This window comes from Pithys albifrons, chromosome 2 (assembly GCF_047495875.1).
Source record: "Pithys albifrons albifrons isolate INPA30051 chromosome 2, PitAlb_v1, whole genome shotgun sequence".
Taxonomy (NCBI): domain Eukaryota; kingdom Metazoa; phylum Chordata; class Aves; order Passeriformes; family Thamnophilidae; genus Pithys; species Pithys albifrons.
The window spans coordinates 1,092,665-1,119,158 of NC_092459.1; positions in this window are offsets into that span (position 1 = coordinate 1,092,665).

The window sequence follows — 26,494 nt, forward strand, 5'->3', positions numbered from 1 at the left end:
CCGATAGCTGCCCCAACTTTTGTCATTTAAAGCAGGCTGGGCTTCATCAGCTTCTGCTGAGCCCTCTGAGAGCGACTTTGTCAGGAGACTCCTCTCTATCTCTCCCTTTGTTTTTAAAAGCTTTGATGTTGATTGAATTTTCAGTACCAATACACAACGCCTTAAGGATGTAAACTTGTAGTGCTGGTAAAATCCAGCTCACAACTTCAGGCGTGGACAAAAGAGTGCTGCTGAAGAGTGATATCCAGCATCTACTGGATAAAATCCTACCGTATCCTAGAAATTTCCTTGGAGACCTGACTTAGTCTTCCTTTCTCTGCCACTTAATCTTTTCACCTATGGTGAGATAATGGGGTCTCCTGCCCCTTTCATGTTGGGGTATAGATGCTAAATCCACATTGTGGCACTGAGTCACACTCCCAGGACTGTCCCAGGCTGGAGTGGGCTACTGGTGTCCATGTTGGTTTCTACTGCACCTCATGACACAGGGATTTTACCTCTGCTGTGGAGACAGGCTGGGAGAGCTGGGAGTGTTCACTTGGAGGAGAGAAGGCTCCGAGGAGACCTTAGAGTCACTTCCAGTGCCCAAAGGGGCTTCAAGAGAGCTGGAAAGGGACTTGAAATGAATGGCTTCCCACTGCCATAGAGCAGGGTTAGATGGGATGTTAGGAAGAAATTCTTTGCCATGAGGGTGGCAAGGCCCTGGCACAGGTTACCCAGAGAAGCTGTGGCTGCCCCATCCCTGAAAGTGTTCAAGGCCAGGTTGGACAGGGCTTGGTGCAACCTGGGATAGTGGAAGGTGTCCCTGCCTATGAGCAGGGATTGGAGTGAGATGCTCTTTAAGTCTCTTTCAACCCAAACCATTCTATGATTTCATTATTAGGTGGCCCCTTTTAATTTCCCTCATATGTTGAAACCTTTCTTTGAGCTTAGTCATGACACAGGGCTGGCTCCCCAGTGCACAGACCCTGACAATAGACTCTGGGCTGCTGCTTGACCCAGGACACAATTTGGCAAATATCCAAGCCCTGGACCAAACCTGAGCAGCATTATCCTCTATGTTGGTTGTTATTGTCAGTAGAAGGAGCCAAGTAGAGACATTTTGGTTCTTCCTGCATAAAGTGTGGGATCAGATTCAGGAGAGAACCAGGCTTCTTTATAAAAATTAAATGCTGTTTTTCTCTATTGTCTTCTAAAGAGACACATAGACACAATCCCATCAGTACTGACTAACAGCCTGTCTTCATATTTCTTCCACTGAAACCAGCAGTGCAGGACTCTGTTTAATACAAACCTGGAGGTGTCTGCACAGTATTTTCCAAAAACTGCAAAACAAAACACACCCTACACTCAAGGCCTCTTCCAACAGAGGAGTTTCGAGAGAACAAAAATTGATTGATGTTATTCCTGTTGCACTGAGGAGTACTGGAAGACTTTTAAATACACTGTGATGAGACTAGACCTGACTAGAACCTGCAATGTTTCTTGCTGAGCAAAGCACGTAGTAAATGGAAGTGAAGATGATCAAATTTGTTCCTAAAGGGATGCCAGGATGTAACTGCTCAAGTTTTTTATTCTGTTCTGACTTTTGAATGTGCTTTATTGTGTGCCTGAGAGTCACCCATTTTAAGACACAAGATCTCTATCCTTTCTGAAACCAGGCATATGTGTCAGTACTTGCAGGGCTGGGGTGTGACTGAACATTGGTTTGTAGTAAAGCCAAAGAGAAAGAAGGAATGGTTTCTGTTGGAACATCCCCCTTTGAAATTTCCACTTCAGAACTCCTGGCTGTACCATCAGGATTTCTTTCTGTGGGCAAATGATGGTATATAAATAAGTATAGGAGTCTCTTTTTCTGTTTTCCAACTGCCATTAAAACAACAAAGATAAGGAAAGCAAAGTAAATGAAATTTTCATTCAAATTTGCAGGGTGGAAACATTTGGAAATTAAGTAACAATAAGAAAAGTCCACGTGCTTCTTTCAAAAATAGAGCTCTTATTAAAAAATCAGCAACTCTGTAACTTTAAAGAGTAATTTGGTTTATTGTGCAATAAAACTTTTGTCAGGAGATCTAGGTTAAAAACTAGCCCCCATTTGTTCCCCCAAAAATTAACTCAAAGTCTTTCTGGATGTAAGGACAAAGAAACATTGAAAAGGAGCATCTGGGAAAGCCATGGAATGTCTATCACTGAAAATCTTACAGAACAAGCAAGAAAATATAAAGAAGAAATTGGAGAGAGAGAGAGAGGACCCTCCCTGTGGAAGGGAAGATGCCTATTTACAATTTTGGAGTATTTCCTAAACCTCTTGTGATGTCTCTTCTGTAGATGGTTAAATAGATGCTCAGGATTGTCCAGTAACTATATTAAGACTTTTTAGAGGGGCTTAACCCTTCCAAATGGATGGGTCTTGAAAATATCCACCCAAGGGTGTTGACAGAACTGGCTGACATCGTTGTGAGGCCACTCTCCATTATCTTTGAGAAGTTGTGGAGATCACAGAATTATAGAATCACAGAAATACAGAACTGTTTGGGTTGGAAGAGACCTTAAAACTGTCTGGTTCCACCCCCTTACCATGGGCAGGGACACCTTCCACTATCCCAGGTTGCTCCAAGCCCTGTCCAGCTGGCTTTGAACCCTTCCAGGGGTGGGGCAGCCACAGCTTCTCTGAGCATTCTCTGCCAGGGCCTCATAACCCTCACAGTTCAAAAATTTTTCGTAAAAGCCAATCGATTCATGAGAGATTTCAAAAACATTGAAAGAAGGTTAATGTTAGCCCCACCCACCAAATGGGCTTAAAGGGGGATCCAGGGAATCATAGGACTTCAGTCCCAAAGAAAGCTGTGGCATGAATCCTTCTGAGAACTATCACAAGCATGTGATTGGGAAAATCCATCTTACATTCACCAAGGACAAATCATGTCTGGCAAACTCAACTGCCTTTTATGACAAAGTAACCTGCTTGATTGATGTGGATGGGCACTGAATACCTGGACTTCTTCAAGGCTTTTTATATGGTTTCCCACAGCTTCCTGCTAGAGAAACTGGTGTGTTATGGTCTGTGTGGAGGGAGGGGAACTGGCTGACAGGGAGCTCCCAAAGGGATGCTGGTAAACAGCTCCTTTCAAACTGGCAACTGTCACAAGTGGGTCCGCCAGGAACTGATACTGGGCTCAAAGCTGTGGGATATCTCCATAAGTGATATGGATGATGGGATGGAGGGTACCCTCATAATGTTTGTGAATGATACCATACTGAGTGGGGAAATGGACACCTCAGCAGAGCCACCCTGCAGGAAGGCCTGGGTAGGCTGGAGGAGGGGGCTAACAAGAACCTTGTGAAGTTCAGGAAGGACAAGTTTAAGGTCTTGAACCTGGGAAAACGTAATCCAGGAATACTGCATGGGCTGGGACCTACTCATCTCAAGAACAGTTCAGTGTAAAGGAAACCTGTGGGTCCTGGTGGGCACCAAGCCCAAAAGGAGTGACCAAGGTGTTGCTGTAGCACAGAAAGCCAGCAGGATGTTGGGTTGCACCAACACAGTCACCACCAGCAGAGATAAAGAAGTCATTATTCCAAACTTCTCAGCGCTTGTCAGACCACACCTGGAATACTGTGTTATGTTTTGGTCCCCCTTATGCAAAGATGTGGTTAGGCTGGACAGGGACCATAGAAGGGACACAAAGCCTTTCCATCTGAGGAAAGGCTGAGAGAACTGGGCTTGTTCAGCCATGAGAAAAGATGGTTTAGGGAAGAACTTATCACCATGCTCCAGTGTTTAAAAGGCACTACAAAGAAATGGAGCCTCTCTTTTTACAAGGATTCACATGGGAAAGACAAGGGATAAGAAAGGTTGGATCAGATGTTCCTTGAGGTCCCTTCCATTCTGGTATTTTGTGATTGTATGATTAATTGATAATAAATGTTAATTGACAATATTCAGAGAGACAGCACTTCCAGCACTGACTATGTGAAATAGAATAAATAATTTCTTTTTCTCAAGAGAGCTTATGTAGGGTTTGAAAAATTGAGTTGCTTTTGTGGATAGTGAAGCAAGACATCCAAATCAGGACAGTATTAGAGGATGGAAAATATAAGCAAAATTGCCTTATGGATTCCTGTTGTCATTATTAAGTTTAATCAACAGCTTGGTTCTTGCTTCAAGTGTGACACGACCACACAGAGGAGAAACATTGGATGTTAGATGGGACTTTGGTTTTAACTCTCACCTAAAAGCTGCTTTCTGGATGTGTCTGACAGTCTGTCCCTTGAAAATTATTATTCCTAAGACCTTCCTGTGGATATATGAACTCCATGGAGAGCTTCACCTCTGCAGACAGTAAGGATCCACATTGTAAAAGCTTTAATTTATGAGCCAGTAGCAGGGATTTAGCATTTTAAATCATGGAACATGGTCACCAGATCAGCTGATTTTCTGATAACCCCAAGCTGTGCTTGAGCATTTTGGGGGTCACAACTAATTGGAGGAAGCATAACAATATAGCAATATAACTGGCCAAAGTCTAGGGTTCAGGATTGTGCCCAGGAGCCTGTTAATATGAAAGTAGCTGGGAGATTCTCCAAGGTATTTCACTGTTAGAAAACCAGAAATACCCTGTAACAAGGTGGGAGTTGGATGACTTGTGTTATTCAACCTTTAAGGTCTCTCACAGAGCAAGGAACAAGCTTCTCCTCTCCCAGATTTCCTTAACACCAGCATGTCTTATGTCTGGGTATCTGACCAACTGAGAAACAGTGCACAACCCTACCAGGACAGCATATATTTGATTTAGGAAAGTCTAATGTTCAGGAGCACGGATCACTACCCTCTGCACAGTAAGAGAGAAGTCACCTTTTCCAATCCTTCCCATACTGTAACTCCAGTCTTGGGACCCAGCTTCCTGTATGTTTTCCTGAATAATCTATTTGACTGCCCTGAGAAAGTTTAAACTCAAATTCTTCTGCCCTGTCTTAGAGATCTGCTCATCCTCATTTCCTGCTCTGACAACATCAGCCAGAAGAGTAATAGGAGGCCAGAAAGCAGCTAATGGTTCAAAGTTTCCTGGAGAAAAAAACCCCAAATTTCTAAACCAGCCTGAGGACTGAGAAATTTGGAGTCACGCTTTAGTGCAGAATCCTGGGTCACTAATCTTCCCTTTTAGCAGAGCACCTCTGCAACTGGATTCCAGGATTCCTTTCCCAGCAATGAGCTGCAGCTTTAGAACGCCAGACACGGAGAAAGTGGGGTGGGTGAATGGAAGGGGGAAGGGAAGAAAAGTAATTTAGCATCTGGCGAAATGGATTGTGAGCATCCAGAAGATGTTACACTGTTAAGACTTCTCTCTGTCTCCCTTTCCCTCTCTTTCCTTCTTTTATTAAAGGCCCAGCAATTTAAAAATGGAGACTGTATCCCACTTAATAGCATTGCTGTTAATCTTCTCACCAGTCAGCTCTCAGCTCTAAGTATCGAACGCTCCAGATCCCTCCTCCTGTCACCAGCTGTGGTTAGGGAGTGACTGTCCTCAGGGGCTTCAAGCCTTAAAAATAAATAAATAAAAGAAAATTCACCGCTGAGAAAAGGCAATAACAGGAGTCTGCTGTTGTCTAACCTGCCATATAAATGAAACAATCAAAGAAGACAACAAAGGAAACTCCACTAACATCCAGAGGCAAAAGCAGGTTGCTGTAATATATCCTGGCTTGGGGAACTATTTTTAGCCAAGCCCCTCTTTTTTTAACGGACACACACAATCTCTTTCTAATTTTGATTGAGAGAGGAGAAAAAAAAAAACCCCACAACAACTCGAAGACAGGTAGGGAAGAATGTGAGGAGGCAGGCAGCTCCAAGAGAGAGCAGAATTAAAACAAATCCTCGTATGGGTATAAGGGATAAAAATAAAAATTACTTTTAATGTTTAAATAAAAGCATGTTCTAATATGAGCACTGTTCTGCTCTCTGAAAGACTCAGCCACTGATGGTATCTAATTTTGCTGTGATCACATGTAGGCACTAATGACCTGAAACCCTGTTGTGTTTGGAGCTGTACCAGCATTGGTGTAAAAGATGGTTCTGACCTCTATTTTTCACATTTATATATGTATATAATTATTTACTTTTTTTAATTATATAAATACATTTTGTTCATTTAATATATATAGATGCATACCTGCATATATGTGAGCAAGCACACACACATACGTGGCCAGTGGCATGTGCTATGTATGTAAAGCACTTGTTCAAATCATAATAACGAATTCTCATTAAAAAATCTTTCTGAGGTTTGGAATGGGGATTAATTTTGAAATTTTTGTTTCCAGGCTCGATTTCTTTTTCCAGGCTTGATTCCTGATTTTGTCAAGTAATTATTGATCCCCCAGAGCTAAGAAAAATACCCAGATATTCCCCATTCAGTGTCAAACCCTGAATTAGCAACAAGAAATGAACCTGTGTAGATGCTTAAGGCCACATGAGTGTTTATGGCTGGCACCCCCAACCAACACCAGACTATCAGACCATAATTAGAGCATTCAGCTGATAGGGATTATCTTTTAGTTCTGCCCCACAAAGTATTTGCACTCTCAGCACTATCCAACACAACATGCATGAGCATTATCACATCTATCTGTGTGTCTATATAAATGTCACCACATCTGATTTTAGAGAAGAGTTTCAGCTGGTTGTCTAAGTGCCTTTGTAAACAAGTGGCTAGTTTCATTCTTCTTCAGATGACCCTTTCTTCTTCAGATGACTGTACCCCAGAGCTACTACACCTCTCCACAGATGATGTGTATATTTCTGTCTGCAAAAACCTCAGAGGTGGACAGATGAACACCATCTATGATTCACTATGTTTTGGTTATACTTTGGTCCAGTTTCAATGGGATGGTTGGCCTTTAGTCTCTAGAAAGATTATTCCAGGACCTGCATATTGTAGCACATTCATAGAGATGGGATTGAAATAATATCCCTCTGAATTTGAGCAGAGGATTCTTCTTACTAAAAGACCAACCCAAGCTGTGCTCATTGATGTCACTACCTTGAGTACAAAGGCTGATGATTTCTAACACACATCACTGAACTGCCCTTTAGAGAAGAGCATCCTGCTGTTAATTTCTTTCACACCTGCATATGTAACTTCTGGATTGCCTTTCAGAGGCACCTGACCATCTCCACTGGATGTATGGGGAATATACAGCCCTAAATGGGGCCATCTGGGTCATACATTTGGAATCAAAACCTGAATTTATACTATTAGGTCTAGAGGTTGCAGGCTTGATACCATGTAATGGCCTTGAGCATAGTCACTGCATAGCAAACCTTCCATATAAATTCCTGTTAATTGGATAACAGCCCTGGGCAAAGCACTGTTTAGGAAGGAATTTGAAATGTAAGTTGGCAGCTTGGAGCCATCAGTCCCTCAAAATCTACCAGTCATATTCTGGAAAGTTATTTAACAAAAATATAGCTTTGAAAAAAAATAAAAAGTTTCTGCTGATGCTGCCAGTCTTGGGTGAGAACCAAAGCTCTACAATGGTTTTCTTGCTGCTGGGAATAAAAATTGCTGTCCACAACTGTGTCAGGATGTGGGAGAAGTAACCCTTTGTTTTGTCAGAGGTTTCTAGAAGGTAAGTCTACAGATTTCCATAGAAATGCTTTCATGTGGAAGAAAAATCCTTTGCATAGGGTCACTGCTAATTAATAGATCATCTTTATTAAAGATTAACCCATTTTTGCCATGCCCAGTGGGTAAATAATGGGCACACCAGTCTCTCTAAGATCCTCTATTAATGCACTTTTAGCCATTTATAATTCAGAAGCCTTCCATCCATAGCACACTTCTGCCTGCTATTAATCATTCAGCAGCCTTTGATAAAATCTGGAGAAACCCACCCCTTTACATGAAGACTGACCAGCAGATTGACAAATCAGGACTGCTGACTGGAAAGCCAAGTCAGATTCTGTTTTGTTCCATCTGCTTTTGAACTTTTAAGGGGAATTTATTATGACTTTATTCTGGTAATGAAGTCTGAACAGTGAGGTAGGACTTATGAAGTAGGTGTTTGGTGGAGTTGGGAGCAGGAGCTCACACTTCACTAGTTGTAACCAGATGACCGAGGTGTAGAAGTTGCCTTTGACAAATGGGTTTGCAAGTCAAAGATGGATGGAAGAGGTGCATCCTTTGGTTGGCTATTGCTGCCTAAGGAAATTGATGTTTCTATGTTGTAGTGATCCAACAGCTTCAGGGGGGAATTCTCTGATACGATTCTGCAATATTCCTATGGTGCTGTCCTGAACTAAGCCCTGTGCTTTGACTCCTGACTAGGCCAAAACTGCTCCTTTATCTCTCTGCTTTACCCACTAATGTGTTTCCTTTCAAGCATGCCTATCATGACAATCTTCTCTCAAGAAACAAGCAATAGGACAGAAGAAAACTGACTTAAATCGTGCCAGGAAAGGCTTAGACTGAACATTAAGAACAATTTTTTTCACGGAAATTGTTGTCAAACATCGCAACAGCCTGCCCAGGTCAGTGTTGGAGTCCCCACCCCTGGGGGATTTCAAAGCTGTATAGATGTGGCACCTGGGGACATGGTTTAATGGTGGCCTTGGGGCGGCAGTTGCACTTGATGACCTTAAAGGTCTTTTCTGGCTTAAATGATTCTAACGGGCCACCTCACCTGAGCTGATGACTGGAGGAGTTCAAAGCCAGGTTGGATGGGACTCTAAGCAATCTGGTCTAGTGGAAGGTGCATTGGATAGAGATGATCTTTAAGGTCCCTTCCAACCCAAACTATTCTATGATTTTACGATGATCATTGAGGACTTCCAAAATCAGCAGGTGTTTACCGAATCTTCCACCCCTTTCCCCCCTTTATCTCCCAGCTGTGCTGAGATTTAAACAGCATTTCTGCGAACCACTCAGCTTCTTGCTGTTAATTTCAAGCCCGGCTGACAGAGCTCAGCTTGGATCTCCTTCCCGTCGGGAGCCGCCAAGCAGTTTCCACTCACAGATCACACATCGCTGAGTGATGTTCGGAGACCCCCTCGCTGCCCGGCCCCGCGCCCTGCGAAGTGCCATTAGCGCTGGGTAATGATGTGTAAATGTGTCAGAACTGTGCCACCTAGTGACACCTCCGCCTCCTTCCTTTGGCGGAGTCACACAGCTCGCACCGCAGCGAGCCCTAATATAATTAGCGTTAATTTGGTTTCTCGGTCGCCGGCTGCTGCACAGCTCCCCGCTCAGCCACTCGCTGCTTCTCCCGAAGACTTTGCTCAGTGGAACAAGAGCTTCACTAGGGATTTGCTTCCTCCGTTTTCGATTGTGAAGCAAGTTTTTTTAAGTACTTTTAAAAATATAGTTTCTGCATATCAAAACGAATCTAAACTGTTTAACATCTTTATTGATGATTTAGATGAGGGGATTGAGTCCATCATCAGCAAATTTGCTGATGACACCAAGTTGGGAGGGAGTGTCGACCTGCTGGAAGGCAGGAGGGCTCTGCAGAGGGATCTGGATAGCCTTGAGAGATGGGCTGATTCCAATGGGATGAAGTTCAACAAGGCCAAGTGCAGGTCCTGCCCTTTGGCCACAACAACCCCCTGCAGCGCTCCAGGCTGGGCACAGAGTGGCTGGAGAGCAGCCAGGCAGAGGGACCTGGGGGGACTGAGGGACAGGAAGCTCAGCATGAGTCAACAGTGTGCCCAGGTGGCCAAGAAGGCCAAGGGGATCCTGTCCTGGATCAAAAATAGCGTGGCCAGCAGGCCCAGGGCAGTGACCCTTCCCCTGGACTCTGCACTGGTGAGGCCACACCTTGAGTGTTGTGTTCAGTTCTGGGCCCCTCAGTTCAGAAAGGATATTGAGGGGCTGGAGCGGGGCCAGAGAAGAGCAACAAGGCTGGAGAAGGGACTGGAGCACAAGCCCTGTGGGGAGAGGCTGAGGGAGCTGGGGGTGTTCAGCCTGGAGAAGAGGAGGCTCAGAGGTGACCTCAGCACTGTCTGGAACTGCCTGAAGGGAAGTTCTGGCCAGGTGGGGGCTGGTCTCTTCTCCCAGGCACTCAGCAATAGGACAAGGGGGCACGATGGGCTCAAGCACTGCCAGGGGAAATTGAAGTTGGAGATCAGAAAAAAATTCTTTCCAGAGAAAGTGCTCAGGGATTGGAATGGGCTGCCCAGAGAGGGGGTGGATTCACCATCCCTGGAGATTTTTAAACGCAGATTGGCCGTGGCACTGAGTGCCATGATCTGGTAAATGGACTGGAGTTGGACCAAGGGTTGGACTCGATGATCTTGGAGGTCTTTTCCAACCCAATCCATTCTATGATTCTATGATTCTAAGGCTTTAGTAGGGAGCAATTTATTGCAACACGTGTTGCATTTTTTACACCAAACAACTCCATCTGACTGGAAATTTTTGGACATTTTTTTTCCCATTGCTTAGTACACATTCCTTACCATAAGCATATTTTACTTTTGTTGAAGTTTCCACATCAGAAATTGTTGATTCTGACAGTTTTTTCTCTCTCAAAAGCCTTTTAAACAAAGTTCCACGTTTCATTTGGAAATATCCATTAAACCTTGATGTATACTGTAAAAACTGTGAAACTGAGGTAAACTGCACTGGTTGATCTGAACCAGTACTGGGGAATTATTTTGTCTTATTTTATTGTTATTGTTACTGTGATTGTTGAGATTTTGCCCTTTTCTGTGAATGCAGTGCAAGAAAAGTTCAAAAAGCTAAATATTTTTCTTGGTTATGAAGATCATTCCCAAACAACTTTCTCCATAACAATCATTCCCAATAACATTAATGTATTCTGTACAATCCAGCTTGGTTTTGACACAGTGCAGTAGAGAGCTGAGGGAGAAAAAGTGAAATTAAATGATCAGACAGCAGATTTAAAAGAAACAGAAGGTTTCACTTCTTTTTTCCTTTCTTTTTTAGGTTTTGTTTGTTTTTATAAAACCTAATCACATCACATAAGTCATTGCATTCAGATACTGCGGAAACTTGAAGCATAAATTACGTATAAAAACAAAACCAAATAAACTTAGACAAATTCATAAAGATTAATCACAGAATCATGGAGAAAAGGATAATCTAGACTGGAAAAGACCTCTAGAAATCACCTGGGCCAGTCCTTGGTCAGAAAGGCTGTTCTTAATTCCTGCTTTACTTCAGTAGGTAGTGTCAAGAGCTAATGGTGATTACCTGAGACATCCCCAAATTGTGATGGTTTCCTGCTCTAATGCTTTTGGAATAGCACAATATCCAGTTTTCAGAGGGTCATAGTGCAAATATCAGGAATCACATTCCATAAAACTCAGCAATACTTTGTCGAATCTAATGGCCTAAATGAAAATACATATTATTCTTGAGTTAGAATGTTTCTGTTTGGGTGAGATGTGTGCAGGTAAATGCAGACTTCTCCACAGGAGCTGGTCACCCTTGACTCCTTTCATAGTCATTGCAAGGCAATTGGCACTAGTGGGAGTGTTTCATCTCAGCTTAGAGCAGATGCCTAAAATAGGTCAGATGAATCACATCCTAGTAGGATCTCTTTCTTTACTGACTGTAAAGGAAACCTAGTATTGACCTCTTTAAATTCCTTTTATTTTGGAATAAATCCCTATTTAAAATTTTCTGGGGTTGAAATTGCTGAAGTTGCCAACATGCCATGTTTTGCATGCTTAAAGTCTAAATTTTCAAGTATAATCTAGAATTATTCTCTTTAAAATATGGTTTATGGTGAAAAAGCATGGGTATATATTGAATTAAAAGGTAGTATTGAGTTAACCACATTGATACATGTAGTTGGTTATTTTAGTAGTACCATCTTTCATTTACTTGTGTTTTCCCATCAGTAGCTACTGAGGTGTTTTCCAAAGAGACTCAGCATCTTTATCACTGTTTTGAAGACATGGAGATCCCGCTGCAGAGGGATCCCAGAATGATAAGAGAAGATGGAAAGGTTGTCTGGAGGTGTACCTGAAACAAACTATCACAAACACAAGAGCATGTTCAGCTGGGTTTTGTTCAACCAAGACTTAAAATCTTCCATGGGTGGAGCTTCTCTGACCTCTACAAGCACCAATTCCATTGCTGCACAACCTTTTAGTGAAAACTTTTTCCTGTCATTCAGTCTGAACCTTGCAAGCTGCAATCCATGGTCTTGACTGTTGTATCTATAGACACTTGGGAAATGTTTTAGTCTGTTGTGTTTGTAGTTACATGTCAGGTCCACACGAGTTGTTACTAGATTGCCCCTTAGATTCCTTTGTACCACTCTAAGAGCTGCCTGTGCAAAGTCTCCTAGTAGGTCATTTTCTCTAAACCCCTTATCATTGAGGTTCTCCATGTGCATCTTGAGCTGGAGCACCAAACTGGACATAAAATTTCAGATGTGGCTTCAACAGATGAATAGAACGTAATGTAATGTAATGTTAGACTAGACTAGAATAGAACAGACTAAACTACACTGGAATAGAATGATCATCCAGTTGTGCTGGTTTAAAGGCGAACCAGCAGGGGAAATGAACTCACCACGAGAGAGCTAAAATTTAATAATAATATTACAATACACACACTGGCACAAAAGGGAAATTGCTTTCAACTCACAATACCCCAGCAGTATAACCCAGTGTCCTGGGGCACAAACCCAAGGGGGTTTGTTTGCCCTTGTGCTGAGACCCCTGTGGCTCCCCCAAGTCCAGAGCAAAAGGAAATGAAAAACCTGTTGGTGCAGGCGAGGGCTGTGGTCTGGGTGAGAGCGGGGATCTCCTCCTGTTGAGGTCCTGCTGCTCCTCTGGATCCAACGAGAATTTACCAAAGTCTTCTTACCCACCACTTATGTACCCTCAGGGAGCACCCAGTCCCTCCCCCTGGGCAGGGACTCACACAATGGGTGATTAACTCTGGGAGCCAGGGGGTGTTGAACTGTTGATGGCCCATTGGCAGCTCCGCCCCCTCAGGCTGGGTGTGAAGGTGCCAATGACTCCCTGGGCAGCTGCTGCTAATGGCCCATTGTCCTTGGGGAATGAATAGAGGGGGTAGAACACACAGCTTTGATCACCCACACACAGTGATAGCTGGTCCCTCCTGCTGAACTAGGACACCAGTCAGGGCTGATCAAAAATTAAAGCATGTTGTTAAGGTCATTGTCCAAATGCCTCCTAAACAGTGACAGGCTTGGGGCATGGACCACCTCTCCATGAAGCCTGTTTGAGTGTTTGACGTCTCTCTTGGTAAAGATATGTTTTCTACTGTCCAGTCTAAACCTCCCCTGGTGCAGCTTTGAACACTCCCAGGCATCCTATCCCTGGATACCAGGCAGAGGAGCTCATATCCACCCACAGTCTGACAGCCCTGACTTGCAGTTCTTTGGGTCCTCCTTGTTGCCTTTTTTGGGCATGGGAAAAAAAATTAGTCTTTTCCAGTCACCAACATCTCCCCTCAAAAGCCTCAATTTTCCACAAATGATAGACAGAGGCCTCAAACAGCCACATCAGCTGACACTGTCAGTACCCTCAGGAGTATCCTACCTGATCACATGGATTTAATGTCACTGAGGTCCTCTGAGTACTGCCTTGTCTTCTCCTTCCTCACTCTTGGCTGTCCCTCTCCCTCCCAAGCTGTGTCAGCACACACAGATGTCTGTAGCAGTCTTAACTTCTAAAAACTGATACAGAGAAGGCTTTGTGGACTTCACCCTCTTCCACACTGCTGGTGAATAAGGTTGTCTCCTGCATCCAGCAGTGGACTTGCATTATCCCTGAACATCCTTCTGCCACTGCCACACCTGTGGATTCCTTTCTTGCTGCTATAATGCTTCTCTGTCTTAGTGCCTGCTGGGCTTTGGTCTTTTCCTTTCATCCCTAAGAGCCTAAGCAAAGCTTTGATACTCCTCCTTTGTTTCTCTTCCTTATTTTTGCTTTGTGTTTGCTCAGTGTTTTAACTCATCAAGATGTTCCTTGGTTAGCCAAGCAGACCTGGTGAAGTTCTTGCTCTTCCTGCACAAACAGAACATTTATTCCAGAGCTCTATGGTAAGTTTTCTTTAAAAGTTTGTCAGCTTCCCACAGCACCTTCCCTTTCTCTGGCTCCTTCCAGGGGACTCTGCATAGTAGTTCCACTGATCTGGTTTGCTTTCCAGAATTCCACTGTTCTGACTCTCAGACCACCTTTCCAAGTCTTCCTGCAGCCTTGCTGTGTCACTGCTGTCCCAGCCATCATCTGGCCATGTTCACCATCAATTTTTTCCAGCTGAGGAGCAGCAGGGCTAGCAGAGCACTGACCCTGCTTCTCCTTTCTAGCATTTGCTTCACTAAATTTCTGACCCAAAGCAACCTGAAGCCAAGTATAGAATCTATTTTTTTTCTGTGTTGTCTTAAATGAAAATGTTCTATAAAGAAATGAGAAGATTGCGAGAAATGAGAAGATTGGAAGCCTCTGAAGACATTTTTGTGCTTTATTTGCTGAAGAAGATGGTTAAAAAGCATCTTATCTTACTTGGGAAAAATAGCTGCACATTTGCCAAGGTCAGCAAGATGTAAAGAGATTTGCTGAGGGCTATATTCTCCTCTCTGATCCATTCTGCCAATTTCTGCTTCATATTCAGCAATCAGTCCACACATGAGCCTCATAAGGATGTCAGGAAGGATTCCACAACCACAAGAGAAGAGCTGGACCCTTCAAAAGTTAGTTGCTCAAGTTAAAACCACCGCAGGGCAACTTTGACTCATGCATTTGGTTCCTTTGACTGATGCATCCAGTTCCTTCTGATAAAATTCTGTGTATTCACAAGCTGCTATTTTGTCTGTCAGGACAGAAGAAGTGTAAATAAAAAGAACATAGAGCTGGAATGGATTGCTGGGATCGCTGAGTCTAACCCTGTAAAACACTGGCAAGCAGATCATACGGTGCCTTTTAGAGTTAACTTTATCAAGTCCCATCTTTAGCTAGATTTGCTGTCCTAACAGTCTTATTGAAATGTTGCTCCAGAGTTTCATTTATTTGGTGGTTGGAAACCTAATTTCCAGCCTAAAATGATTGTTTGCTTGTTTGTAAGCAGTTGTTCCTTTGCCAACTTTGTCTATTTGTTTAAATAGCTTTTCTCCCATCTGCCTACTTGTTCTCTCCTCTGTGAAGTTACTTCTTCAAAGCCTGTTTTGCAACATGAATGCAGTCCTGCTCTCCTTGTCCCTTCCCATGTGGCAAAGTTTCCATTCTCCTTATTAGCTACAGTGGCCTTTTTTCCATCTCTTCCAATCTGAAATCTTTTAACTTGGGTATATATCAGTGACCTGTGTGAGGCAAATTGCTGAGTGCAGGCAAATAGTGAAGCCTTGTCCTTCTTAAAACAAGTTAAAAGTATTGCTGGACAACCCAGCTCTTTCTAAAACCTTTGAAACACTTCTTTTCTTTTAGTCACTTTGGTTCCATTGCTACCCCTTTTCCTTCCTCTGCTTTGCACAGCCCTCCTTCTTTGCACTCTCTGGACACAATCATCCTACTTATTTTTTATCTTTGCTGATTTGTATTGAACAAAACACCTATTTATTTATTTATTTATTTGTAAAGAAAAGCACACAATAGTATATAGTAAATTAATTACATATTTTACGAGAGGAGAGGAGAGGAGAGGAGAGGAGAGGAGAGGAGAGGAGAGGAGAGGAGAGGAGAGGAGAGGAGAGGAGAGGAGAGGAGAGGAGAGGAGAGGAGAGGAGAGGAGAGGGGAGGGGAGGGGAGGGGAGGGGAGGGGAGGGGAGGGGAGGGGAGGGGAGGGGAGGGGAGGGGAGGGGAGAGGAGAGGAGAGGAGAGGAGAGGAGAGGAGAGGAGAGGAGAGGAGAGGAGAGGAGAGGAGAGGAGAGGAGAGGAGAGGAGAGGAGAGGAGAGGAGAGGAGAGGAGAGGAGAGGAGAGGAGAGGAGAGGAGAGGAGAGGAGAGGAGAGGAGAGGAGAGGAGAGGAGAGGAGAGGAGAGGAGAGACCTACAATGATCAGTTAGTTCAGCTGCAGAAGGACTTGACTTTAGGACTTGCAGACTTGGTTCTCCTAGAGGAGATTCTTTGTTTGTTGCCATTCATGGCACCATATTTGATTTAGATGAGAAACATTTTGGTTGTTGCTTTGCTTGAAGATACAGCTCTGATTCTGCAAAGATTATAATTATGATATACTGAATAATAAAAAGTCTGTCTTCTCTGTATCTGTTACCCAAATTTGGCCTAAATTAGACCTTTTAGAGAAGTAGAGAGGAGAAACTGTGATCAATCAGCATGTGGAGTCCCATCTTTCCCAAAGGAAGCCTCACTGCTTTGATCTCTATAGCTTCTTCCTTCTTTCATTTCTTTCACTAACTGTTCTTCTGGAATGGATCTTGCTACTTTCTCCACACCTACATTTTCCTTTTGCATTCCCAACCCTACTTGCTCTACCTTCCCCATCTCCTACCCCCATATCCCTGCCTCCACACCATATCACTGTTGCTGCTTTTCCTGCCCAGTTCACTTTTCCTTCTAGAACTGCCACTCTTCTCTCCTCATCCTCATCTTCCCTGTTGTCACCTTCTTTTTGTCCCATTTCTCCAGACCTTGCATCTTTCTTTCTGCCTTTTCAAGATGTTTCTCTACAGCTTTGCTTCCCCCTTCAACATCCTTGTTTGGCATTTTTCTCTACATGTCTCCTCAAATCTGTCCTTTCTTCTGCAATCAGCTTGTGGGTTTAAAGCCCATATTAGCATTTTTTTTCTGATTATACACACACACATATATAAATATATCTTATATACCTGTGCAAATACATGCTGCTGTGTGAACACTGCTTTCCATGTATATCCTTTCTCACTGTTCTGACTCAATAGCTTAAAACTACTGAACAAGAAGTTGGTTTATTTCTTTAAAAGGTTTTTTAGCCTTTCTTTAATTTTTTTTTTTTAAATTTTATTTTGTTTTGCAAACTAAACTTGTTTGCCACTAAATTCATGACATGAGAGTCCAGAGGGATTTCTTTTACAGGTTTGGTCAGGAAATACAGAACCCAAGACACTTATAAAAATGGCAACTCTCCCAGCTCACAGAGGGAGGAAGGATGTTTATGTGAGCAGCTGTACTTTAGTGAGGGTTCTGGTGTTTAACTTCTCATGCTGCTTGTCAGAAGTGCCCAGGATCTCATCTCATGTTGGTTTCTATTCTTTGGCAGAGTCTGAAACCCTGACTAGGATTGGGATCCCTTACACCAAACACTGAGCAACCTACAGTGAGAGTGGGGCCCTGCCATGAGCAGCTGACCCTCTCTGAACACAAGTCCTTTCCCAGAATAATACTGTTTATAAAAAGAAGTGGTAGAATCATAGAATCATTTAGGTTGGAAAAGACCTCTAGGATCTCCCAGCCCAGCCATTCCCAAAGCATTCCCAAGCCCACCACTAACCCATGTCCCCAAGTTACACATCACCATGGCTTTTAAATCCCTGCAGGTATGGGGACTTCATCACTGCCCCAGCAAGACTGTTCCAGACCCTGACCATCATTTTGGTGAAGAAACTGTTCCTGATATCCAATATAAACCTCCTCTGGTGCAACTTGAGGCAATTCCCTCTTGTCCTATTGCTTGGTAGAGCCTTCCCAGCAAAAGCAGAGGTAAGAGTACAGTCTGAAATCTTCTTGTGTCTCTTCTCATGGCTCTCTCACAACTCCAGAAGACACAGCTACAGGTCACACAGAAAGTGAAGAACATGAGCTGCTATTTACATGTCAGAATAAGCGATAAGAACATTCCTGTGACTACTTCAAAGGAACTTCTCATTCATTATCTCTGTTATTAAATACTTCAGTGTTGCTAAGAAGGAGGGCAGGTTAATTGGAAAAATTATGTTTAAACTTTACAAACAGTGCAAGCCTGAAACTCATCATTTTAATAAATGTTATCATGTCTCCTGGATGTAATATATCTTAACTGATGCATGCTACCATTAAGTTTAATTTAAACAACTACCCCTAGAGATGTTTTTTAAATCAATGGGAGACATGTTCTCAAACAATGTTAGAAATGTTTGATTCACCCACATCCTCTTTGCTGAACCAGTTTCCTGAATAAAGCAGCAGAGAAGAATGTGCCACTTTATGTTCTCATCTTTCATGCTAAAAGAAATGGAAAGCTTTTTAACCTAATATAATAAAATATCAAGTCATCCATCAGTGCAATTTAGTCACCTCTGAAGCAGCTGTGCAATAGTGAAGTGCAATGCTTCAAACAGGGAGATGTCAACCAGATCCAAATAAATTATTGCATGAAATTAACTCTTTTCTCTTTCTGAAAGTGAATTAAAAGTCTGGATTTGCATGGTGTGCTGCTACTTCATAAGGGTTTAAAGAATAGCAAAGCCTGACTTTAGGCTATTTCCTCTAACCATTCACTGCACTGAGATTTTAGGAAATAATATTGGCCATCTGAGTTGCAAGTACGTGGTTCTGATGTGTTTTGGCTGCTGAGATTCTGAGCAGTAAATACCAGAAAAATGAAGTTACCTGAATTTACAGTTTTTTCCTGGTGAGACCCTGGCACAGGTTGCCCAGAGAAGCTGTGGCTGCCCCATCCCTGGAATAGTGGAAAGTGTCCCTGCCCATGGCAGAGGTGGAAAAGAGATGAGCTTAAAGGTCCCTTCCAACCCAACCCATTGTATGATTTTACTAAAGATCTCAGGGACTCGATAGGCAAGGCCAGAGACTTTAACAAACAGGGCTCGTGGGTTAACGCTCGCTCTTCGAAGGGATTTTTTTGGAGGGACTTCTTTATCTGAAGCCACTAAGTAAGTCCAGCCACAGGTACAACAGAAGCCAGAGGGACTCCACCTTGGCAGGTCAATGAGCTGTGCCATACAACAGCACAAAGCAGGTAAGACAACGTGAGGAATTCAGCTTGGAGACACGACCACATGTAACTACTACTGGAATAATTGTGCTGCTTCCCGTTCAAAGTGACTCTGCCACTGCTTAAGGAAAGAGTGCTCTAATCTGGTCACTGTGGGCATCTGTTCTGAAATCTGTTTGAGATGAATTCTATTGCTCACTGTGACCTTGCTGTGTGAGAAAATACCACCCCTCTGAAGTCATCTTGAACCAACCTTCCACCACATGCTGTGCCCTGGAAACGTGATGCACCACAACCCTCTGAAAAATGCATGAGCAAAAGCTGAGCTGCTTCAACAGCAAGGGCTGACAATTAACACTCATCAGAAAGTAAAAAAATAAAAAATAAAAAAAGTCAGTTTTTCAGCTTTGGTCTACTTTAATTTCTTTAGCAAAGGTTTGAGTTTCAGCTATAGGACCCTGCATGAATAGTTGAGCTGAGCCCTGGAGAGCTCAGTGTAAGCAGGGAAGGGAACAGCTCTCCAGAGTTCCTTTATCACTTGATTAAGGTGCTTCTGATAACCAGAGGAAGCAAATTTCATATGGGTTTATTTCCATTCCAGAAATGCCATTATGCCACAAGGGGGTAGGGGTGTTCTGTTTAAAACCTTGCAATATATTCCTATAGACCCAGCATTTCAAAGGAAACAGTGCTGGGTATTATAAAAAGCAACACAGATTGAATCTGCACAGACATTTTCTATACCATCTGCATTTCAACTATTGCTTTCCTTATAATTAACATCTGTTCAGAGATATCAATCTGAGCAGCAAGGACAAAATTATTTAAGAACTGTCTATCTTTCAGTCTCACGTGTTCCTGGGGATGGTTCTGGAGATGGAGAATGGGTTACCCCCAGGAAAGAGGATTTGGTTACAAGGAGCACCTTTCATTAATCTAAACAGACTGCCAAGGGCTTGGCAGCACCAAAATGGCCACAACTGGATCTCATCAAGGAAAGTGCCCCTCAAGCACACAAAAATTCAATAGCATCGCTGGGGTGTGTGCACTCCCTGTTTCATTGGGAAAGAAACCAAGGAAATGAAGGGCCATAGGCGACCCCTAAACATGGATATTCCAGAGGACAACACAAACAGGTTTTCCTCTTAGGTCATCTATTAAGAGGAACATTTAAATTAATGTTTTAACTTTTTAATTTTGTTTCACTCAATATGAGCCTGCCAGAGACTTGGGAATTTTGTAGTTGAAGAGGATGGAGCACCTGGATGTGGAGACAATCCCTCTCTTTTGCTGCTTACAGCTCTCAGGAGATACATCCACAACACACACATTCGGTGCTGAGTGGAAAGAGGCTGCTGAGACATGGGGTGGATATCTGAAAATTCCCAGAATTGCTGCTTGTTGACATGTGTTATTCCAGGGTTAATGGGATCCACCTGCAGCCTGCTCTGTTCCCTTGTTTCTCCTGGCAAACAAACAGTTGAAAGTCTTCAGCCCTTTTCCAATGAGACACCACATGTTATTCCTTGGTCCTCTTTAGTCAAGTGTCCAAAGCATTTTGTTAAGTCACACAAATCATGAGAATGGGATAAGTTTGTCTTTTCACATATCTCTGATTAGAAATAAGAAATCACCGCCCTCCAAATTGTCTTATTTTATTGCACTTTCCCTGATCACTTCTTTCTTTCATGAAGAAAAAGCAAGTTTAGTTTCTCACATACTTAAGGAATGAGTTGAGTTTTCTACACTTAAAATGTCCTTTATTTCTGCTTAAAAACCCCCAAACATACCAAAATCCAAAACAAAAAAACAGAAGCAAAATAAAAATATATCATCAACACTAATAAGAAGAGGTTTCTTTCCCTTCAGTTTTACATTACCATTGAATTCAAAATAATTTTCACCCTTCAGAGACAATGACATATATTTTTCTTTTCCACAAGTGGTCCTTAAATATGCATATCCTCACCTGCCTCTGCTGGGACACAAATTTATCTCCCCCTCTTGCCATGAGCAGAGCCTGGGGCAGAGAAAGAACAAGAGTGACTTTAGGAGGAGGAAGTGAGACATGGTCAGGCTGGTCTAGTTTTGTTGGTAGACTGCAGCCATACCACCTAATCCATGCCACCTAATCCATACCACCTAATCCATGCCACCTAATCCATGCCACCTAATCCATCTCACCTAATCCATGCCACCTAATCCATGCCACCTAATCCATCTCACCTAATCCATGCCACCTAATCCATGCCACCTAATCCATCTCACCTAATCCATACCACCTAATCCATGCCACCTAATCCATACCACCTAATCCATACCACCTAATCCATGCCACCTAATCCATACCACCTAATCCATGCCACCTAATCCATACCATCTAATCCATGCCACCTAATCCATCTCACCTAATCCATGCCACCTAATCCATGCCACCTAATCCATGCCACCTAATCCATACCACCTAATCCATGCCACCTAATCCATCTCACCTAATCCATGCCACCTAATCCATGCCACCTAATCCATCTCACCTAATCCATACCACCTAATCCATGCCACCTAATCCATGCCACCTAATCCATACCACCTAATCCATGCCACCTAATCCATACCACCTAATCCATACCACCTAATCCATGCCACCTAATCCATACCATCTAATCCATGCCACCTAATCCATCTCACCAAATCCATGCCACCTAATCCATCTCACCTAATCCATACCACCTAATCCATGCCACCTAATCCATGCCACCTAATCCATACCACCTAATCCATGCCACCTAATCCATGCCACCTAATCCATACCACCTAATCCATGCCACCTAATCCATACCACCTAATCCATGTCACCTAATCCATGCCACCTAATCCATGCCACCTAATCCATGGCACCTAATCCATGTCACCTAATCCATGCCACCTAATCCATGCCACCTAATCCATGCCACCTAGTCCATGTCACCTAATCCATGCCACCTAATCCATGTCACCTAATCCATGCCACCTAATCCATGGCACCTAATCCATGTCACCTAATCCATGCCACCTAATCCATGCCACCTAATCCATCTCACCTAATCCATGCCACCTAATCCATGCCACCTAATCCATACCACCTAATCCATACCACCTAATCCATCTCACCTAATCCATGCCACCTAATCCATGCCACCTAATCCATACCACCTAATCCATACCACCTAATCCATGCCACCTAATCCATGCCACCTAATCCATGCCACCTAATCCATACCACCTAATCCATGCCACCTAATCCATGCCACCTAATCCATGTCACCTGCAGATTTTCCAGGCTGCTTCCCTCGAATCTGTCCTAGATGAGCAGTGACATGGGAAAATGGGACCCTGCTGCCACCTGAAAACTTTCATCTTTCTCCTCCTGGACTCTGGGAGAGTTCAGGCCCTGGACCATTCACAGGGGAGGTGCTTGGGAGATAGATTTGATCCCAAGAAAGTGCTTCTATATGACACCAAAATTAAATAAAACAACCTTAAGGGATTATGTGTAAAAGAATCTTTTCTAGAAATTAATTTAGGAACTGCCTTTTTAAAAAGTCTTTTTCAGAGAGCAAAAATTCAGGAAGGAAATTTAAGAAAAAGAAACACTTCCACTTTGGGGTGGAAACTCTTCATTCACCTGTTTTGTTGAAAACCATTGGCTTTTTAAAGTAATCCTGTCATTGAGTTAATGAAAAGAGGAATTTTTCAGGAATTATTGGTAAAATCATCTGGCTTTTTTGAGACCAAAATAGAGAAATATCACTTTTAGTGGAATTGTCTTTTCCTGTGTGAGAAACTGGATTGTTTTGTCAACATTTCCCTGCCCAGATACAATGACTGAGCTGGGACATAAAGACCAGAGATAAATATGAGGAAGAAAGATAAAAACTGGGTAATCCAAAATGTTAAGCAAAAACTAATGAGGACAATTTTTTAATGGATTTTTTTTTTGAAGTAGCTCTTCAGCAACAGCAAAAAAATTCTTTTCACAATTTTTGATGGCATTTGCTGGAGGGAAAATGTGAGGGATAAAAATAAAATAGAGCATTGTCCATTCACCCTCAACAAAATTGTCTGCTATCCAGACCCTCTCCTCTAAAAAAAAGAAAAAAAAAAAAGACCAACAAGTTGCAGGAGGAATTTCATATGGAGCTAACTAAGGCAAATCAGCATCTCAAAGCTCCTTTGGTGCCATGAGCGAGGGGTAATAAGGGACAGATCCAGCGGGGAGGGAGCGGCCGAGCGGGCAGGCAGGTGCTGCAGTCAGTCTCCTCTCTGCCAGGAAACACGGGAAGAATGCATGACCAATTCGGTTTCAGAGCAGAATACTCTCTTTAATGGACAGAAAACACTAACCTTTTATTTTTGCTCTTCCTCTCCCTCTCTTTTTTTTTTTTTCCCCCCCTCTGATTTCCCCCCCCCTCCCTCTCCAGATTTAACCCTATGGAAGGACAAAGGACAAGACTCAGATCTCTGTACAAGCTATTTTTACCCCACCAATAACTTCCATGTTACCCAAAATCCTGGACAAATGCAATGTTGTGTGAAAACAAAATAAACACCCTGAGAGGGCTGGATTGTCTGAGTGGATTGTCTGAGTGAGATAAAATCAGGGTAAAACTTCCAAAAACATGTGGGGTTTGTTTTTTGGTTTTTTTTTTTTTTACTTACTGCAAATCCAACAGGACTTGTGTGGGTCTGACAGACACCACTGGTATTTAATGTTTTGGCTACAGGGAATATCAAATTAGGAGAATCTTCTGCAAATGAGGGAAACTCCAAAGTGGTCCAACACCACGAGAAAAGCTGAAATAAGCAGATTTTGGTATGAGACTTAACTTAGGTTCTGCTGACAGCAAGGGCCAAGCTGTTTTGTGTGGGATCAAGCCTTGAAGTGTCCAAATAATTCATTTGTCATCATTCCCAGCCATCATCAGTGACTTTTCTCCCTTTCTTTCAGTGTCCCTGCCTGGGAATCCATGTGCCTTTCCCCAAATATATACAGTTTAAAGCTGACTTGTAGATAATTCAAAGAAGACTTAACCACAGTGTAACAGCCCAGCATCCTCACACACCAGTAACACACATAAAGCCACCCAAAAATGAAAGAATTTATTTCCTGCATTGACTGTTTGCTCCTGAATAGAGGGTTTAAGGGTTCTGAATATGCAACATGACATAATACTATTATAGAAATGGTTTTTGGGTTTTTTTCTGTGATAAACCTGGGCTTAATGGGAAGGAAATGTGTGGTCTGCTTAAAATAAGAGTCTCTCCCCTCCATGCCACAAATGCAAACTGAAACTTGTCTTCCCTCCTACAGCGTGCTCAGAGTTCCTCAATAGGTGAAATAAAGCAGCACTAAAACAAATAAAAATCACTGCAAGAAGAAGATTAATTTTACGAGTCAGTAGTTTGAATTACAGCCTATGACAAACCCAAGAGCTTTCAAACACAGGACAGAAGTATGACTTCCCTGGGATTTATTTTTTGAAAGCCCTTGATTCATACAAACTCCTGTTTTGTTGAGTTTTGGATGGTGCAGTGATAGGAGAGAAAATATTTTCCCGTTTGTATGTGCATGTTCATGTTTCTAACATAAATTACACAGTTTTGGTTTATGTGCACAGGCATATGTATAGTGGATATAGGATTTTAAAAGATCAGTGTTTCATATTCATGCTTTAAAATAAACTGGTTTGATTTCCCATATTAAATTAAAAAAATAAAAAAAAAATGAGGGACTAATGAAATTAATGGTTGCTGAAATCAGGAGCAATTAAAAAGCCCACATTGCTTTTCCTGGGGTGTGAATTGTATTCAATGTTTGCAGCACAAGCCTGTAGGATAAATAGTGTAATGGGTTTGGTGATTTGATACTAAAAGCAGAACAAAATCCTACAGATGCAGCCTCATTTTTCTCCACACTCCAACTGCTCAATTTTTCTTCCAATGGCATATTTTGTACAGTTAAAAAACCCTCACAAAACAGTTTCTTTGTCTGGGAGAACCAATTTCCAGCATAATAGGTACTTGAATATAATTACAGGAATTTTAGAAAGTAAAACAATGAAACAAAAAGACTGGTGACTGTGATGTTGTTTTGTGATTGAGATTAAATTGACAGCTGATATCTTTCAAATTTTATCTTTTTTATCCCTTCAGTATAACAAAATCCCTGTAACTTTTGCACATTTTGTGCACCAAAGCCTGATACACAAAAGCTCCAATTCTCACTGGCATTAGGGACAACATTTTTAAGGTTAATGAGATGCCCAAAGATGTGAATCAGAAATCTAATGGGATTTTCAGAAGTACCTCAGTGCCCAAATTCCAGTTTTGGGTCCTTGAATATCTTGGAGGAAAAAAAAATCTGTCCAGAGCTTCCAAACACTTTTAGGTACTCGTAACAACTGACAATCCTCCTTTAGAAAAGTGAATCTTGGAAAGATACCATCAGTCAAACTCCATCATAATTTGTTGTTTTCCCTGTGAGTTTATCAACCCCTCTTATAAAATCAGGGCAACTTCTTCTAAGTCATGTAGAAAATGTCTTCGATCTTTTCAGATTCTTTGGGCTCGTGTTGTCACAGGGATTTGACATCTGACCAGGTCTGCCATGGCCAAATAAATTCTCTTTTTTTCAGCTAAATGGAAGGAACAGAAAGCAGGGTGTGCTGCTCCATTATTTGCCTGGTGTCTGCCATGGATTGTGGTCACAAACCCAAATTCTGCTTGTGAGAAGCTGCTGCTCTGTGTCTGAGGAGGAAGGAACATCCTTCCTGCTGTCCAAGATTTGGACAGATAACTTAATTTTGCATATCTTAGTGGGACACATTAAAGGGATACTTAACAACTCAAAGGAAGGTAAATGGAGAGATAACAGGCACCAACATGGGCTCCATGGTGAGGGTGGCTGTTGTTTGGTACTGAAAGAAATGTGGGATGAATCCAGGTGTGCCTTCCTTTGCATCCTCCTCAAAAGACAGTTATGAGAGCAACTTGTTTTACCGATGAAAAGGAAAACTCAAGCATTGGTGAGCTCAAACAGTTTGTCATTAGCTCATGTAACTTCCCACCAACTTTGGAAGCAAGTTAAGCTCAATGAGAGGAAGCTCAGAATTATTTCATTTTTATTATTATTGTAAAATGCCAATGACTCAAACTAGAGCTGTTCCTGGGAGGATTGTTTCCAACACACTCACCTCTCCAGCTGCAACTGGTGAGACCCAAAACCTGTACTAAAGGTCCAGATCTGAGGCTGCCAAAATGAAAGGGGGGGAAATACCTCCTTTTTAATAAAAGGGATTTTTGTGGCTTGGAATTCAAGTTGGTTCTAATTTTAACCAAAGATAGAATTAAAAGAAGGAAGGAAGGAAGGAAGGAAGGAAGGAAGGAAGGAAGGAAGGAAGGAAGGAAGGAAGGAAGGAAGGAAGGAAGGAAGGAAGGAAGGAAGGAAGGAAGGAAGGAAGGAAGGAAGGAAGGAAGGAAGGAGGGAAGGAAGGAGGGAAGGAAGGAGGGAAGGAAGGAGGGAAGGAAGGAGGGAAGGAAGGAGGGAAGGAAGGAGGGAAGGAAGGAGGGAAGGAAGGAAGGAAGGAA